At 40.1% G+C, this 15,597-nt stretch overlaps 1 long non-coding RNA gene across 2 annotated transcripts; it reads left to right on the top strand.

Annotated features, from left to right (window-relative positions):
* Positions 1–8,003: 8,003 nt before the first annotated feature.
* On the top strand, positions 8,004–15,011 carry LOC113842740 (uncharacterized). 2 transcript variants are annotated; one of them, XR_011806798.1, is made up of 4 exons: positions 8,004–8,710; positions 9,741–9,989; positions 11,151–11,228; positions 12,809–15,011. It is a non-coding gene; the product is annotated as an uncharacterized lncRNA (long non-coding RNA). The 2 variants fall into 2 exon arrangements; XR_011806797.1 differs by having other exon boundaries at positions 9,741–11,228.
* Positions 15,012–15,597: the final 586 nt, after the last annotated feature.

The following is a 15,597-nucleotide window of genomic DNA, read 5'->3' as shown; positions in this document are numbered from 1 at the left end:
TGTCTCCCTTGCATTCTCTCTGATGTTCCTGGAAGTTCTTAATGACATGTGGGCAAACAGAAATGTGTGTAATGAGTCACTTTTAGAGGAAAAAAAAAATCAATTTTCTTAACTGTAATGTTTTTCTCTGTGAAATCAGATAGATATTCATCAGAATTGTGTATGCAACATTTCTTTCATTCATGCTGATTGGTATGAACTGTGATGTAGCATTCCTTTCAAACCAGCAAGCCTGGCAGCTTAACACTGTTTCCTCTACTTCCAGATACAGAGATGTGGACATGCACAAATAAGATATTTCAAGAAATACAAGATATTATATTCTTGCTTCAAATATTATGTCTAAATGAGTGTTTAATTACTATCCATTCTTCATGCAGGCATGACAGGTTTATCAGCAGCCACTTTTGCAATCAGCCAGCGTTACCTACAAGCTACTTAGCTAGGTGTTTGACAATGACTAGGCATAACTGACATAAAATTGTCCTTGGAGTCACTCTGGGACAGCAAGTGAATTTCACGGTGTCTTAAGTAAGTATGTGCAGACTAACAGCTTATTTACTGGCAGAATCCTTCACGTTTCTGTAACTATGGGTAACACCAGATATGCATGCATCTGTCTAATTTCAGGCTTGTGTTTTTGTATATTCTGTCTCCACCTCTATGTCTACATTTATTTCTAGCATCTGTGTCTTCCACTTTTAATAGAGTTCAAAGACTACACTCAGATTGGTTAGCTGAATGTGAGTCATCATAGCAGATCAGTTCATTTTCCCATGGCATGTTTTGCTTTATCTCATGACTGTCATTTTTTTCCAGTTCAATCTCACCAGTATTACCTGTTTGGCATGGTAATTTATCAGTCATTAATGAGGTACCTATTTTCAGGGATGAAACAGCTGAATAATTTTTTTCTTTACTATGTAGCTGATTCAATATGATTTTCATACAACACACTTAATGCTTATATGCTAATTATTTAAATGTTCTCTTTTATTGCCCAGAAATTTGTGCAGTGATTGAACGGTAACCATGCCTGTTTGTACAGAACTCACATATGGTCTAAATACATACCCATTGTGTCCAAAAAACAGCTCAGTGAGAGAGTGAAAATTTTACTTGTGATGTACTGTTTAAGAGTAAAAAAAAAAAAAAAAAAAGGAAGTGGAAGCCTTCAGGCTTCTTTTCAAAAGTGCTGCAGTTGTACCCAGCAATTTACACTCTGGAGCTAGGGCAGCATGCCAACACTGTATCTTGTCATCAGCAAATACAAAGTTTGGTCCAACTTGCTTCCCCTCTTATTTCCTCATGTACTCACACATAATAATAAATCATGTCTGAGAATAGCACATTAGCCAGATTACATGCAGAGAAACAGAGGAATTGGGAATGTTGTCACTTTAGGAAATGGCAAAGGGAATGCTGCAAAGAATGGAGGACTGTTGGGCAATCATTGCAAGCTGAGGTAATGACTCAGAATACTTGTTGTGAAAAAGCATCACATTCAAGGTGTCCCAATTAAGTCAACTTCAATTTTTCTCCAGCTTCTACTTCCTCAGTGAGGGACATTGAGGGTGTGGTTGTATTTCTGTAATACCTGTTATATTACTATAGGTATTTCCAGGGGTCTCTGCAAAGATTTAGGAACACTTCGTAAATGCTAGTTAAACTAGGTAATAATTGAAGCAATTACACACTAATAGACCTGTCTTAAATATAGGACAGAAGCGATTTGCTGGAAGAACTCTCATTCCAGGCCCAGGAGGAGGACCAGGGACTTCTGTTTGAGTAGATTTCATTAATATATTATGGTTGTCACTCTCTCCCCTTTTACTTTTCTTCACATTCCTGAGAACACATAAACCACAAGAGGTTTTCCTAACTAATGAAATGACGAGGCTGGCAGTATTTACTAAGGACCTTTCACTGAGTAAGACAGCATGAAAGCAGTCTGATGTGTGGCAAAGATGGGTTTATGAAATGCAGGGTTTATGAAAGGGTTTATGACAGGCAGGTCCTGCTTGACTAACCTGATCTCCTTCTATGACAAAGTGACGCGCTGGGTGGATGAGGGAAAGGCCTGGGTGGATGTGGTCTACCTTGACTTCAGCAAGGCTTTTGACACCGTCTCCCACAGCATTCTCCTCAAGAAACTGGCTGCTCTTGGCTTGGACTGGCACACGCTTCGTTGGGTTAGAAACTGGCTGGATAGCCGGGCCCAAAGAGTCGTGGTAAATGGAGTCAAGTCCAGTTGGAGGCCAGTCACTAGTGGCATTCCCCCAGGGCTCGGTAGTAGGCCCAGTTCTCTTTAATATCTTTATTGATGATCTGGATGAGGGGATCGAGTGTACCCTCAGTAAGTTTGCAGCTGACACCAAGTTAGGTGTGTATGTCTATCTGCTCGAGGGTAGGAAGGCTCTGCAGGAGGATCTGGATAGGCTGCACCGATGGGCTGAGGTCAACTGCATGAAGTTCAACAAGGCCAAGTGCCGGGTCCTGCACCTGGGGCGCAATAACCCCAAGCAGAGCTACAGGCTGGGAGATGAGTGGTTGGAGAGCTGCCAGGCAGAGAAAGACCTGGGAGTGATGGTGGATAGTCGGCTGAATATGAGCCAGCAGTGTGCTCAGGTGGCCAAGAAGGCCAACAGCATCCTGGCTTGCATAAGAAGCAGTGTGGCCAGCAGGGCTAGGGAAGTGATCGTCTCCCTGTACTCAGCTCTGGTGAGGCCGCACCTCAAGTGCTGTGTTCAGTTTTGGGCCCCTCGCTACAAGAAGGACATCGAGGTGCTCGAGATAGTCCAGAGAAGGGCGACCAAGCTGGTGAGGGGCCTGGAGAACCAGTCTTATGAGGAGCGGCTGAGAGAGCTGGGGTTGTTCAGCCTGGAGAAGAGGAGGCTCAGGGGCGACCTTATCGCTCTCTACAGGTACCTTAAAGGAGGCTGTAGCGAGGTGGGGGATGTTTTATTCTCCACCGTGCCCAGTGATAGGACGAGGGGGAATGGGCTAAAGTGGTGCCAGGGGTGTTTTAGGTTGGATCTTAGGAAGAACTTCTTTACTGAAAGGGTTGATAGACATTGGAATGGGCTGCCCGGGGAAGTGGTGGAGTCCCCATCCCTGGAAGTCTTTAAAAGACGTTTAGATGTAGAGCTTAGTGATATGGTTTAGTGGAGACTGCTAGTGTTAGGTCAGAGGTTGGACTCGATGATCTTGAGGTCTCTTCCAACCTAGAAATTCTGTGATTGTGTGATTCTGTGAAATATGTTCTTCAGTACTTCTCATGCATAATGCTGAAAAGGCATATGGGAAACAGCAATTATGGTACAAGTTAGGGCAACTCTTAAGGTAGCTGGAACATTTCCAGGGACCAAACAGGCCTGTGGCAACTTCAGAATGGAGATAACTACATATTTCTTGTATCTGAGAGGATCTAACCTGCCTGACATTGTCTAAGTTTTCCTGTGTTTCTCTTACTGTGCTGCAGAGAAGACTCAGACATGGGACACAAGGCTGCTGCTTGAAGTACTGTACATGCAAATTAAAAACAAAACAAAACAAAACAAAACTGTCTGAAACAACACACAGTGGCAAAGAGCCCACAGATGAAGATAGGCAAAAAGGTCCAAGGTTACTTATCTAACACACCGTGCAGATTCCTGACATAGCCCCAAACTACTAGTTCCCAAACCAGAAACCTGTACAAGCACAGCCCCAAGCCAATTCATTTTGTATCTCAGCATAGTCTATGGAGGGTTACAGCACAGAGGTAGCTTTAATGCCACATTGTGCAATCCACAATTCTGTTACTGTCTGTGAACAAAATGCACTTTTCCCCTTCTATCTTAAAAAATCATTTATAGGAGGGAATGAAAACATTTTTAAAGACCATTATCATGTAAATGTTGTTTCCACCCTCACCTTCAGCACTGCCTAAATAGATAGGGCATACTAATAAAAGTGACAGGAAGCTCATTTTTTTCTAGCCACAAGGTAAAGATAAAAGTAATAATATTCATGCCAGGCTTTTGATTTATTTCCTGAGAGTGGTAGTGTGTATTATGAATCTACTACCAACTGCAAATGCCATACCTCAGAGTAATGAGATTACTCTGTATAAAGCTATGGTGTATTAATTTAATATCTGATTTTCTCCTTGTTGCAGGATCAACTCTGTATTTATGACTGCTGATGTGAAATAAAATGCAGTGACCAGAAGTCATTTGAAATTAAGCCAGATTTTATTGTATAATGGACTTTTATCAGTGTGGGATAAAAGTCAGTGTGGGAGAAAAACAGGACTCTTAAAAACAACTGCTAGTTAGTGGTTATGGACAGAAAGTCAATCTGCAATTAAACTACAATGCTGGTACATTAAATAAGACTGAGTAATGGCAGTTAAACTTAATTAATTAAAGCTAGAAGATACTTAAACTATCTGTAACAGTTTTATGCTGAAACCATATGTTGAGCTTTGATTTGATTACTCTCAGAAGGCCCATGGTTGTACAACTTTTCAGGCAAAACACCTACTGAGATCCATACGCTGGTAAAGAAAGATTACAGACATGTTTTGAAGTCAATAAAGACAGTCTGGATTCAAGCAAGGATTACATAGCCACTGCATAGTTCTGTATGATACTGTCTGCGTTATCTTTTGATGGGGGGTGCCTCTTAATGAAAAATATTATTTGTTTACATGGAATTCTGGAAAAAATTACATCTCAGGAAAACTTTCTGCGATAATTCTGTTCTTGGATTTTCATGCAATGAACATGTCTTGGCAGGGAAGGTGTGGAGTCTACCTGCAACTATATTTTGTGGTACAGGTTCTGTGGTCTGAGCTGCATCACGTAATCACACTGTGCACTACCAGAAGCCCTGACTCTCCACTGTTCACTGTTTCTGTACAGTCCAAGGCATTGAGAGAGAGTAACCCAGTGAAGCCAGCACAGCATCCTTCTGGCAGCGCCCACCAGTATGCACAGCCAGGAGATCTAGGCCAATCTGGTCTCAAGAGCACTGCTGCTGGGACAATGTATGGCAACAGGACCATGCCACAGCCTGCACCACCAGCATATACCTTCACCCGTGATATGCTTCTTCACATTTTCTGCCACACAGATGGGGTGTTCCCCCTCATTTGCTCTGCTGACCACACTGTCCATGAGACACAAGAGAGGACCTCATTCCACATGCCAGCTCCAGAAGGTCTAAGTGCTTGGTGACCAGTGGGTGCAGAGTCTGCCCTGTGCCTATGATAACAAGCAAAAAGTCACGCTGGTGGCAGACAAGCACAACCACAGCAGCTATACCTATGCTTTCATTCTGGCTTTCACCCTGGCTTTCACCCATAGCTGCAGACCTTCCTCCAGCAATGCCAGCTGACTGACTACCAAACCCTGGGATGCCAAGCACTGCCTAGCAAGATGCTGCTGCAGAGCCTGCAGCAGTAGCACGGTGTGCCTGGGTGTTTTGTTTAACACACACACGGGTGGCCAGCTGGCTGATAGGTGCCAGATTTCTAAGTATCTGCAAGATACTCTAAAACCGGACAGTGGGAGGCATAGTTTAGGTTTTGGGTGGTTTCTGAAGAAGAACAGGGGACCAAATCAACTCAGCATTGTTCTCTAGAGCTGACTGTGATAGCCTCTGTTTGGGTATAGCTTATGTTAGTAAGGACAGCAAAAGTATTTTTTTCTTGAAAAATATTTGCTCTTGGGCCTGACCAGGAATGCGGTCACAAAACCACATAAATCTCATGTTTCCAGAAATGGTGGCTTGGAGGCAGCTTCTGTTTTGCATGCGCTTACATCTTTAAATGCATGAGGTTGCATAAATACTCCAAAAATGCTTTCAAAACCCAAAGATGTGTCATCTTTTTTTGACATACCTGTAGCGTATCCTCATGTGTGGACATCCCTGTAATAGTCTGGAAGCACTCTGCAGCATGAACATGGATAGAATAACCTCGAACACAGTGTAGGCATAGCCTATCTGTTTCATTCTCTAGGCTCAAGTTAACGTTTCTCAAAGCAGCATCAAGATATCAATTACATTGTACCAAAGAGGGAAAATATCACCCTTGTAGTCTGACCCACTGAAATCCAGAGAGCATGGTCCTTGTGAAACTCCTAGGATCCCAGAGAAAAAAAGGAAGTGCTGCAAAATGCCAGGAATGTTGCAGCTTCAGTAAAAGCCTTCTCAAATAGAAAGATCTCATTGACTGAAGCGTTTGCTTGAAGAAATAAAATGGATAATCCAGAAGTGGTTTCCTTTCATCATACATACTTCAGGCAAATTGGACTGGGAGAGCAACACATTCTTATCCTCTGTTGAAGAATGTCTTGATTTTTTTTCCAAAAATACATATAACTGGGTGCTAGTTCTGAAAATGTCATCATGCCCTAGGAATGCTTGAATAAATAAGGGGAACTGTAGCTATAGCCTAAATGTTCTTCATTCCTATTTTTGGGCATACTTCTGAAATCCATTCTTAAGGAACACTCACTGCAATCAAGGGAAGTTGTGTTTAGGTAAGGACTGACACTAAGCCTCATCACAGCAGGATTTGCTGGATTTCTGAATTTCAGCCCAAGGCTACAGCTCAAGTCATGAAGCTGCTCCTTACACTTAAAATGGTCCACAGCAAAAACAGAGAGATGAACAAAAGTGAACTGTGGGTGTAAAACTCTATGTTGAAATTTTAGATGTTGTCATTCAGGTCCATCTCAAAATTAAATGAATAGTTCGTGAGGACTGGTTCTACTGCTCTTACTCTTCCTCTACCACATAGCTCTGGGACTGAAGTGGGATACAAGTGCTCATACTTGTATCAACACCAGGAATGTAAAGCATTTAAGACAAAGCAACACTGCCATTCTTGTACACATGAAGAAGCATGTATTTTTACACTCGAGAAGAAAAAAAAAAAAAAAAAAAGAGAGAGAGAGAGAGAGAGAGTATATGTTGGGGAAATAAATTAGCTTATTTTAATTATGGCTAAAGAACCAAAGACTCCAAATTTGCCAGTAAATCCACAGGGGTCTGACTGCTGGTGCTGGAGGCTGGCACTGATGAGATGTAGCTTTGTCACCTTGGGTTAGACAGCTGCGAGGAGCCATGCTAAGGGCTTCTTCTCCTCTTCTCTTGGAAGAGGCCTTTCAGCTCCAGCTCTAACCCCCAGCTGTGCTTGTGCCTGTCGTGGTTTAACCCGGCTGGCAGCTAAACACCACATAGCCGTTTGCTCTCCCTCCCCCCTCCCTCTCTGGGATGGGGGAGAGAAATGGGAAAGTGAAGCCCGTGAGTTGAGATAAAGACAGTTTAATAAGACAGGAAAATAATAATAACAATAATAATAATAACAATTAATAATAACAATGATGATAATAGTACTACTACTAATAATGTGTACAAACAAGTGATGCACAATGCAATTGCTCGCCACCCACTGACTAATGCCCAGCCTAACCCCGAGCAGTCCGGCCCCCTCCCCCGGCTAGCCACCCCTATATGTTGTTCAGCATGACGTCAGATGGTATGGAATACCCCTTTGGCTAGTTTGGGTCACCTGTCCTGGGTCTGTCCCCTCCCAGCTCTTGCTGTACCCCCAGCCTGCCTGTTGGCAGGACAGAGCAAGAAGCTGAGATGTCCTTGGCTTGGTGTAAGCACTGCTCTGCAACAATTAAAACATTGGGGCATTATCAGCACTCTTCTCATCCTAAGCCAAAACATAGCATTCTACCAGCTACTAGGAAGAAAATTAACTCTGTTCTAACTGAAACCAGGACAGTGCCCCAGTTGTGTATTTGTGCCAGCCAACTGGCTTGACCTCAGCGCTGCTTTGTGACTACAGACTTGTCTGACTGTGGATGTATCTGGGTGTTGCCGCGGGACCTGCTTTGCTTATCTTGCTCCATCACATGGGCCTGCGTAGCTTTGCCAGTGGTGAACCTAGAGGAACATCTGCTTGGTATGAGGATGCTTGGTGTGTTATTGAGACCTAAAAATGGAGAAATAAAATTAATTAAAATTAAAATGGAGAATTAAAAGATGGTTTATTACACAAACTGGCCACTGTCTCCAAATTGCTATTATTTTAGCTTAGGCTCTGTAGTCTTTTCCTTCCTGAAAGATTGGGCTGTAGACTGCCATATAAACTAGTTTAAAATCAACAGATGTGTTTAAAGCAAGCTTGTATCTAAACTGGGTTAAGTTTAAGTCTGGTTGTAGATGGTGGTTGGCTAATCACTTCCATTTTCATACAGCCTCAATTCTTTTTGAGTGCTTGGTATGACATCAGTGAGAATTAATAGACTGGAAGGTTTAGGCATCTGCTGCATAGGTGCACATGCAGTGTGCTGGAGACAGACAGTGCTGAGTGTCTTTTGACATTCTGACAACTGATACACCCATGCTCACTTATGCACTGGGAATGTGTTCTGGAACACCCAGAGCACACAGGATACATTGGCATGCAGTAATTTTTATTTCCATAGGAATTTACTTCTAAATAGTCCAGTTATTATGTTTAAACACTGGTAGTGAATACAAGAATGTTTCTGCTATGAATCATAAACTCCTAAAAAGAGAACAAAAGTTTATTTTTCATTGAGGCATCACAGACACTATGGTTACTCAATTAAAGCAGATTGAAAAGAGTCTACTTCTGCTGCCATGAATTTGTATGATATTACTTGGGATTTTACACAAAAAGGTATTATCATATATTTTTCTTGATTTGTCTATAATGAAATAATTCCCCAGCCCTGGACTGACGACAAGTGACTTTTCTCATTGGAAAGATAGAGGCTTTAAAAGAGGAACAGAAATCTTATTCATAATTTGACTTTAAGAAATCTTGTTTGCTCAAAGTGCCTATGTATCAAATCTGTATCTTCACTTCTCTTATAAAGTATAGGAATGGTAAAATACCTAAACTTATTGTTAAAATACAGCTAAATTGGCATCTAAATGTTTTATGAATCTCAGAACTACAACTTTATGGATTAAGATAAATGAATATCAAATTTCTTATGTGTGGGTGTCACAAGGCACATGCAAACATCAAATAAATTAGTGTAGATTTTACTGGAAAGCAAACTGAAGATCTACATAGATTTCAAAAATTTCAAAGAAAAGTCAGTTGTTGTTATTAACAGTTGTTTGAAACAGGTTGTTTTTAAGGTAATTTGCATGTATATATAAAAATGTATCATTTACGTTCTGACAATTATATTACTCTTACTCATTTTTGTTATCTCATTTAATAAATATTTGCACATACTTTCATTAAAAGGTCACATAAGTACATACCACTGCATTACTTCAACCTCTTCTAAAAAAAGATCAGAAAATAACAAGCCCAAATCCTGATATTGGTCAGCACCATAGGATCTGAATCCAGCCCTAGTTTTCAAAAATTGCCTGAATCTGAGTTGTTTGTATTCAAGTATTCTGTTACCTGTTTCTGATGATATATGACTAAATACTTTATTAGGACTAAATATTTTATTGATGAAGCAAGCTATCTGATCATTGCAACTCTATGAGTCCAACTATATTTAAACAGTATTTCAGAATGCACAAGACACATATACACAAAACCAATCTTACTATATTCCCATGTAACCCACCTTACTTTTCTGACTATTTTACCTGATTCATGGCACTGTTATTTTATAGCTGCACTTTATGGCTATTACCTCATTTTAATTTTTATTCTAAAACAGTATGATTTACTTTAGCTTGGAAGATCTGGACAAGCCATCTTCAGCCTTTTAACTTCAACCACAGGAAATCAGTGCACTGTCTGTATGTTTAGAAGCAACCTCCACACTCCTTTGATGCAGAGGTACCAAAAAGTGTGACTCAGCCTCTCTCCTAGGAGACATAAAGAGCTGGTTCCAGTGACTCCACCACATTGCAAAAGAGGTTTGCAGGATTTGTTGCTGCTGCTTCAGTCCCTGATGCTGTAGATCTGCATTTTTTCACAGGTGAGGAACAAAATGTAGGGACTTGGGGGAAGGGAGGATGTTCTGAACTTATTTTTTCAAGCCATTTGTGCTCCTGTAGCATGGGAGACGACCTGAGTTCTGAACTGTAAAGTGATTTAGTAAACACACACCCTTCTATTGCATAGATCCTTCATATCATGCATTTGGTCACAGCAAATTAACATTTATTTTTTTTCTAGAACTTCTAGTGCTTAAAATTTTTCTTATGCAGGCTCATTTACAGATATCCCCCCAAAATACCAATTTATATTTGCATCCATGCCAACCTAATAGGTTTCTATGTGAGAAAGGCGAACAGCCAATAAAAAAAATATTTCTAGCAACTGCTATCGTGGCTTCTTCTTTTTTCTGCACATCATTACCAGTAAGAGATAGGGTAGGTAAAGTTTCAACTGCGTGCCTCTGGACAGGAACGCTTGTAAGAGCTACCTGGAAAATTCACCACTAGAGGGAGCTCTCCAGCAACCAGACAAGATTCTTCAACCTACTAAAGAAAAAGCCTGTTAAAATTATGCGACTGCCAAAAAATTCATCTAGCTCACATTCGTTCCAAAATCTAAATGCATACAATTCATTATGGCAAACAAACAGACAAACAAGATATATGCTTGAAACTTTAGGTATTCATCAAACTATATGTATGTAAGGGAAAACTTTCTCTTACTGAGGAAGAACGCTGCAGGTTACTTATGTAACAAAAACTCTCTTGATCAATCCTTGTAACGTAGGAATTACTCAAGTAATAAATGATTGCTGGATCTGGTTCTGTTTATAGCAGGGCTTGCATGATGGAAAAAAAAATAATAATGGGGGGAGTAGGGTGAGAAGAAAGCGAAAGCAGATATTTTTTTCCCCCTTTCTCTTCTAATTCCCATGCAATGAGAAGTAGTTGCTTTCTGTAAATGTGAGTACAGTCTGCAGCCGTGTTGGTGTCACCAGGATGAGTGTCAACACACTATTTTTTTCATATTGTTTAGCACATTTGCTGTCTTGCAAGTTTCATGTAGATAATAAAAATGCCACGACTTGTTTTGCAAGAATAGAGATTTTGCCAGTCCAAGGCCAAAATATACCCAGCTACATACGTCCCTTGATACTGCTGTGCAGTACACTGTGTGCTGGCTACTTTTTACTTTTCAGGTCAGATGAACCAAGTGCTTTGGATCCCTTTCCAGTTCTTTCGTACTGCTGTCGAAACAGTAATATTTCAGTATTAAGGTAATTGCATCTATTTGAAAAAGCTCTTGTAAGTATTTTAACTAAAAGTTTAATTTCTTGTTGAGGGATTTTTTGAATCAGCAAAAATCCCATGACTTGCTGTAGCTGAGCAAACCACGCTACAAGGGCAACTATGAGAAGTTCCCATGACAGTGTTCCCACATCGCCCAATTGAGGAATTCAGAAAAATACTGTTACCAGTAGCTGGCTTCAAGGACAAGGTCTATGTGACTGCTAATCACAAAGGGGTTGTTTTCTTGCAGGTGGGGTTGTTTTCTTGTAGTTGTTTGTCTGAGTGCTTTTGACCAATAATCTTGTGTGAAACACTGTCCGCCCCTGTTAAGTTCTCTATAAAAGTTAGGCTATTCAGGCAATAAAATGGAGCATGATCTGACTATACTGGTGTCTGTCGTGCTTTCGGCCGTGCTTCCTGCAACGATTTCTTTAGCTTAACAAGATAGAAAATTTTATATTGATGGACCACTGTGATGAGCTATTGCATCACATTTTTTTTTTTTTTTTTTTCCAGCAACTACTATAGAGCAACATTACACAAATATATTAGACACAGCAGAGGCATGTTGACAAACAACTCTTGACAAACAACAGCTAGGTATCCCTACCACTAGAGACAAATATCTCTGCCACTGTACCGAAAGGAAATACAGGACACTAAGTTATGTAGCAGTACTTTGGGTGATTACAGAAGATGTCACAGACTGACACGATAATAGAGAAACGGCCACTTACAGGTTAACTCTGACACTATTATCTTGATCTATGTTATTATTTTTTTCATTACCTGTGTCTTTTAATTTATTCTCCCTTCTCTGTATCACACATATCTAGAAAATTAGTAAATGAATCATAAAAGATTTATCAGGTGGAATTATATAATTGCAGCATCTACGTGTTAAAACATATTTGACAAAAAAGAACAAACTAATGCCTTCGAGTAATCCAGTAATCAGGCATCAGCCTGCATGTCCTCACCTCCTATTTCTGCAATCAAATTGACTTAGGATATATAAGAAAAATACCAGACTTCTAGTTGCAACTTCTGACTCTTTCATAAACAGGCAAATGAAAATGATCTATACTAAATGTGTAATTTCAAAAACATCTGTGGCACAGGCCAAAATGTAGCAAAAGTTAGAAGGCACTGAATACAGTTTTAGCACAGATACAACTGATTTCACCATTAAGGCCTTGTGACAAAAATGGGCTTTAATACTTTAACTAGCTTGCTACAGATATGGCATCACGAGAAGAACTTTCCATAGTGCATTGATTGAATGGTATTCAGAAGATATTTATTACTTTATTATTCTGATATTCTTCATCTTGGAGGGGGGAATTCAAATGAATCTTAAAAGTAATCAACAGTGATAAATTCACCTTTAAAAATAACACATCATCATTTTAAAATTAATGTAAGAAAAGGTGTGAAATAAATACCTGTACAACATGGACAGCAAAAAATGACATATTTGAACTTTGAAGTGCACAATATGGCACCGTTTTACCTCCTGAGAGCACTAAGACAAACCTTGATGAAATTATCTCTGACCTATACACAGGTAAAAGCATGTGGTGGCTCCAGAATACATCCACTAAGAGAAGGGAGTTTACAATGAAAGGACTCCACTCAAGACCCAATCCCAACGTCGACCTCAAGCCTCCCGGCGCTGGAACATGCAGAAGCTCTGTCACAGCTGCTGACGAATCTGCCGGGAATGTAAGGACAACTTTCTCATAGACTTATTCAGTGCAAACTGAGGCCACATCAACTGTAATTTACAGGAACTTTTTCAATGACTCATATTTAAATTTACTCTATTTTTATTGTTATGGCCTGCACTTCCTATTTTTGACAGAGACCTTTAAATCACAGGGATTTTCAAGGGATTTTTATGGTTCTTTCACTGATGGGATTACATCTTCTGTATAGGAATGGTTTTTCAGAAGATGTCAGTGCGTGGAAGTAGCTTGACTGTCAGAATGACCGACAGGCACACAAAAGGAGTTCAACAACTGGCTTGCACGAGGTCCTGGCCCGTTGAAGCTACTGCTAGAAAAAGAAAAGGCAGAGACAGACTATGAGATACACTTTCTTATCAGCCAAAGGAATGAAGAGCACAGCGCTCTTCCTTCTCAGCCTATTTCTCTGAATAATTCTTGCCCTTTTCAGAACAGTACATTACATGCAATAATTGTGCAACGTGCTTGTATGAGGTGGGGGCGTAGAAACAGGTTTGGTGTGCAATTCAGGTTGGAAATGTGCCTCAGTGAATTAGTGTCATTTACCTCAGCTCCCGGTGTAATTGCTCTTGTTGCTAGCCACTCATACTCAGAAGATTGAAATAAATTTTGATTCAGCATTCAGTTACGGGGCTTAATTGCTTTACAAAATATTATGCATTGTTACAAATACACCAGAATAGTGGAGTTACCCTCACATGCTTGCATATCAAAAAGAAGATTGCATTCCAAAAGAAGCAATCCCCTTAACTGCAAATAAGAGGCTTTAAAAGATCTTTGGCTTGAATGAAAAAATGCCTTCTTCTTGGAGCCTAGCCCACATCCCTGTGTATAAAGTCCACTAGGACTTTGTGAGAATATCAAACAACAAAACCATGTTCTTTGTCCAACGTGGAGTTCTGCTCTAGATGCAGAGTTAGAGTGCTGCTCATGCCTTGCCAAAAAAGCAAATGTGTACCAGAAGCAAAAACAGAAGTTCTATTGAAAATACTGTTTGTTTGCAGAGAAAGAAATGAACCAACATTTTTTTGTTCCCCCCACCCACCAAAAAAAAAAAAAAATCTGTCCAATGTTTGGGTTTCAAAGGAAAATGTCACAATTGTACCAGAGCACCTCAGCAGTAAAAGGGCTACCATTTTTCTTGTGTTATACCAACATCCATCCAGTATCTAAAGGCATGAGTGCTGTCAGGATGAAATGCAGTAGTTTAATCTTCTGATTTTACAGCAAGGCTATAACAGTTATTTCCTCCTGTGTTTTCTAAAAAAATTCTTGTAACATAAAATGGAGAAAAACAAAAGCCACATATCCCAGCATGGCTTTTTACCCTTAACATAGATGTACGATGTTGTCTTTGGTCTGACACATTTCAAGCGTGTACCTGATTATACTTTACCCTCCCCCTCAGCTTCAGTGCCATTCACAGATTATTAGATTATCTAATCAATTTATTTGCTTTGAATCAAGAGAACTTCAGAGAAGCTACTGCCATGAGCTTTCCACCACTTTTTTGGTCAGGATTTTCTATTTTAAGAGACTGACATTAACTTGGACGACAAGAAAGGGTTTTTGTTTGTTTGTTTGTTTGTTTTTGGGGGGAGGGGGGCATTTTGTTGTTTTCACTGTTTTTCTGCAAAGTTCATCTGGTGGACTGAAACTGTTTACAGCTCTTGATATTCTAAGAGGCCAGTACAATCTATTCAGTTATTTTCTGTTTAGTTAAGCTTATTAGATCGGCAGTTACTTTTGAAAATCACAGTGAGAAAGTTACTCTTTAAACTGACAATACCGCAGAATCAGATTTCTAATGCACTGAAAAAAAAAATATGACAATACAGACATTTATTCTTTGCTGTTTGTTTTTATATTTCTATTTGTTTCATAGGTCACATTTTCAATAAAAGAAATTCATAAATATATGCAAACATTTTACAGCCCTTCTTGGAAAATGGCATTGCACACACAAGACAAGAACTATTCAGTTGCATCCAAAATTGTAGTTCTTTATATGTGCATAGGGAAATCCAGCTGTGAAAACAAACTGAGAGACTGATAATCTTTTGGTGTAATTACAATAGGCTCAAAGCATAACACATACATTTCTGTTTTAAATGTATCTACTATTTCAATGCCTTCGTCTTTATTATTTCAATGCCTAGGGTCCAATCAGGGAAGGGATCCCAAATGTGCTAGATCGCACCAAAATCAGCAAAGGGTTGCTTGCTTGTAGTCTTGCCTTCTGTTGTGCTTGTGGATGTAGATCTCTATTGTGTGAGGTCATGCAGATGTCAGCGCATGGGACAGAACAGATGTGCAACATCCTGAAAATGGGATTTGTGAGATGCAAGCAAGTGGGACCACTGTAGCACCAATTTAGTTTGGTTTAAACTGCTGTGAAACTGCAGCTTGGAGATGTGGCTCCTCAGCTTGGAGGTGTGGTTGCTATAAACTTGTTTTTTACCTATCTAAATCCTGCAGCCAAATGAAGGGAGTACCTTGTTTTCCTGCAGTCTCACCCATCCCCAGTATTAGCACTAATGAGGCAAGCTAGACAGCCAGACTGTGTTGTCTTGAAACTAAGTTGGGCTTTCATGACACAACGACTATC

This window comes from Anas platyrhynchos, chromosome 2, assembly GCF_047663525.1.
Source record: "Anas platyrhynchos isolate ZD024472 breed Pekin duck chromosome 2, IASCAAS_PekinDuck_T2T, whole genome shotgun sequence".
NCBI lineage: Eukaryota > Metazoa > Chordata > Aves > Anseriformes > Anatidae > Anas > Anas platyrhynchos.
This window is presented reverse-complemented; position numbering and strand designations above follow the sequence as displayed.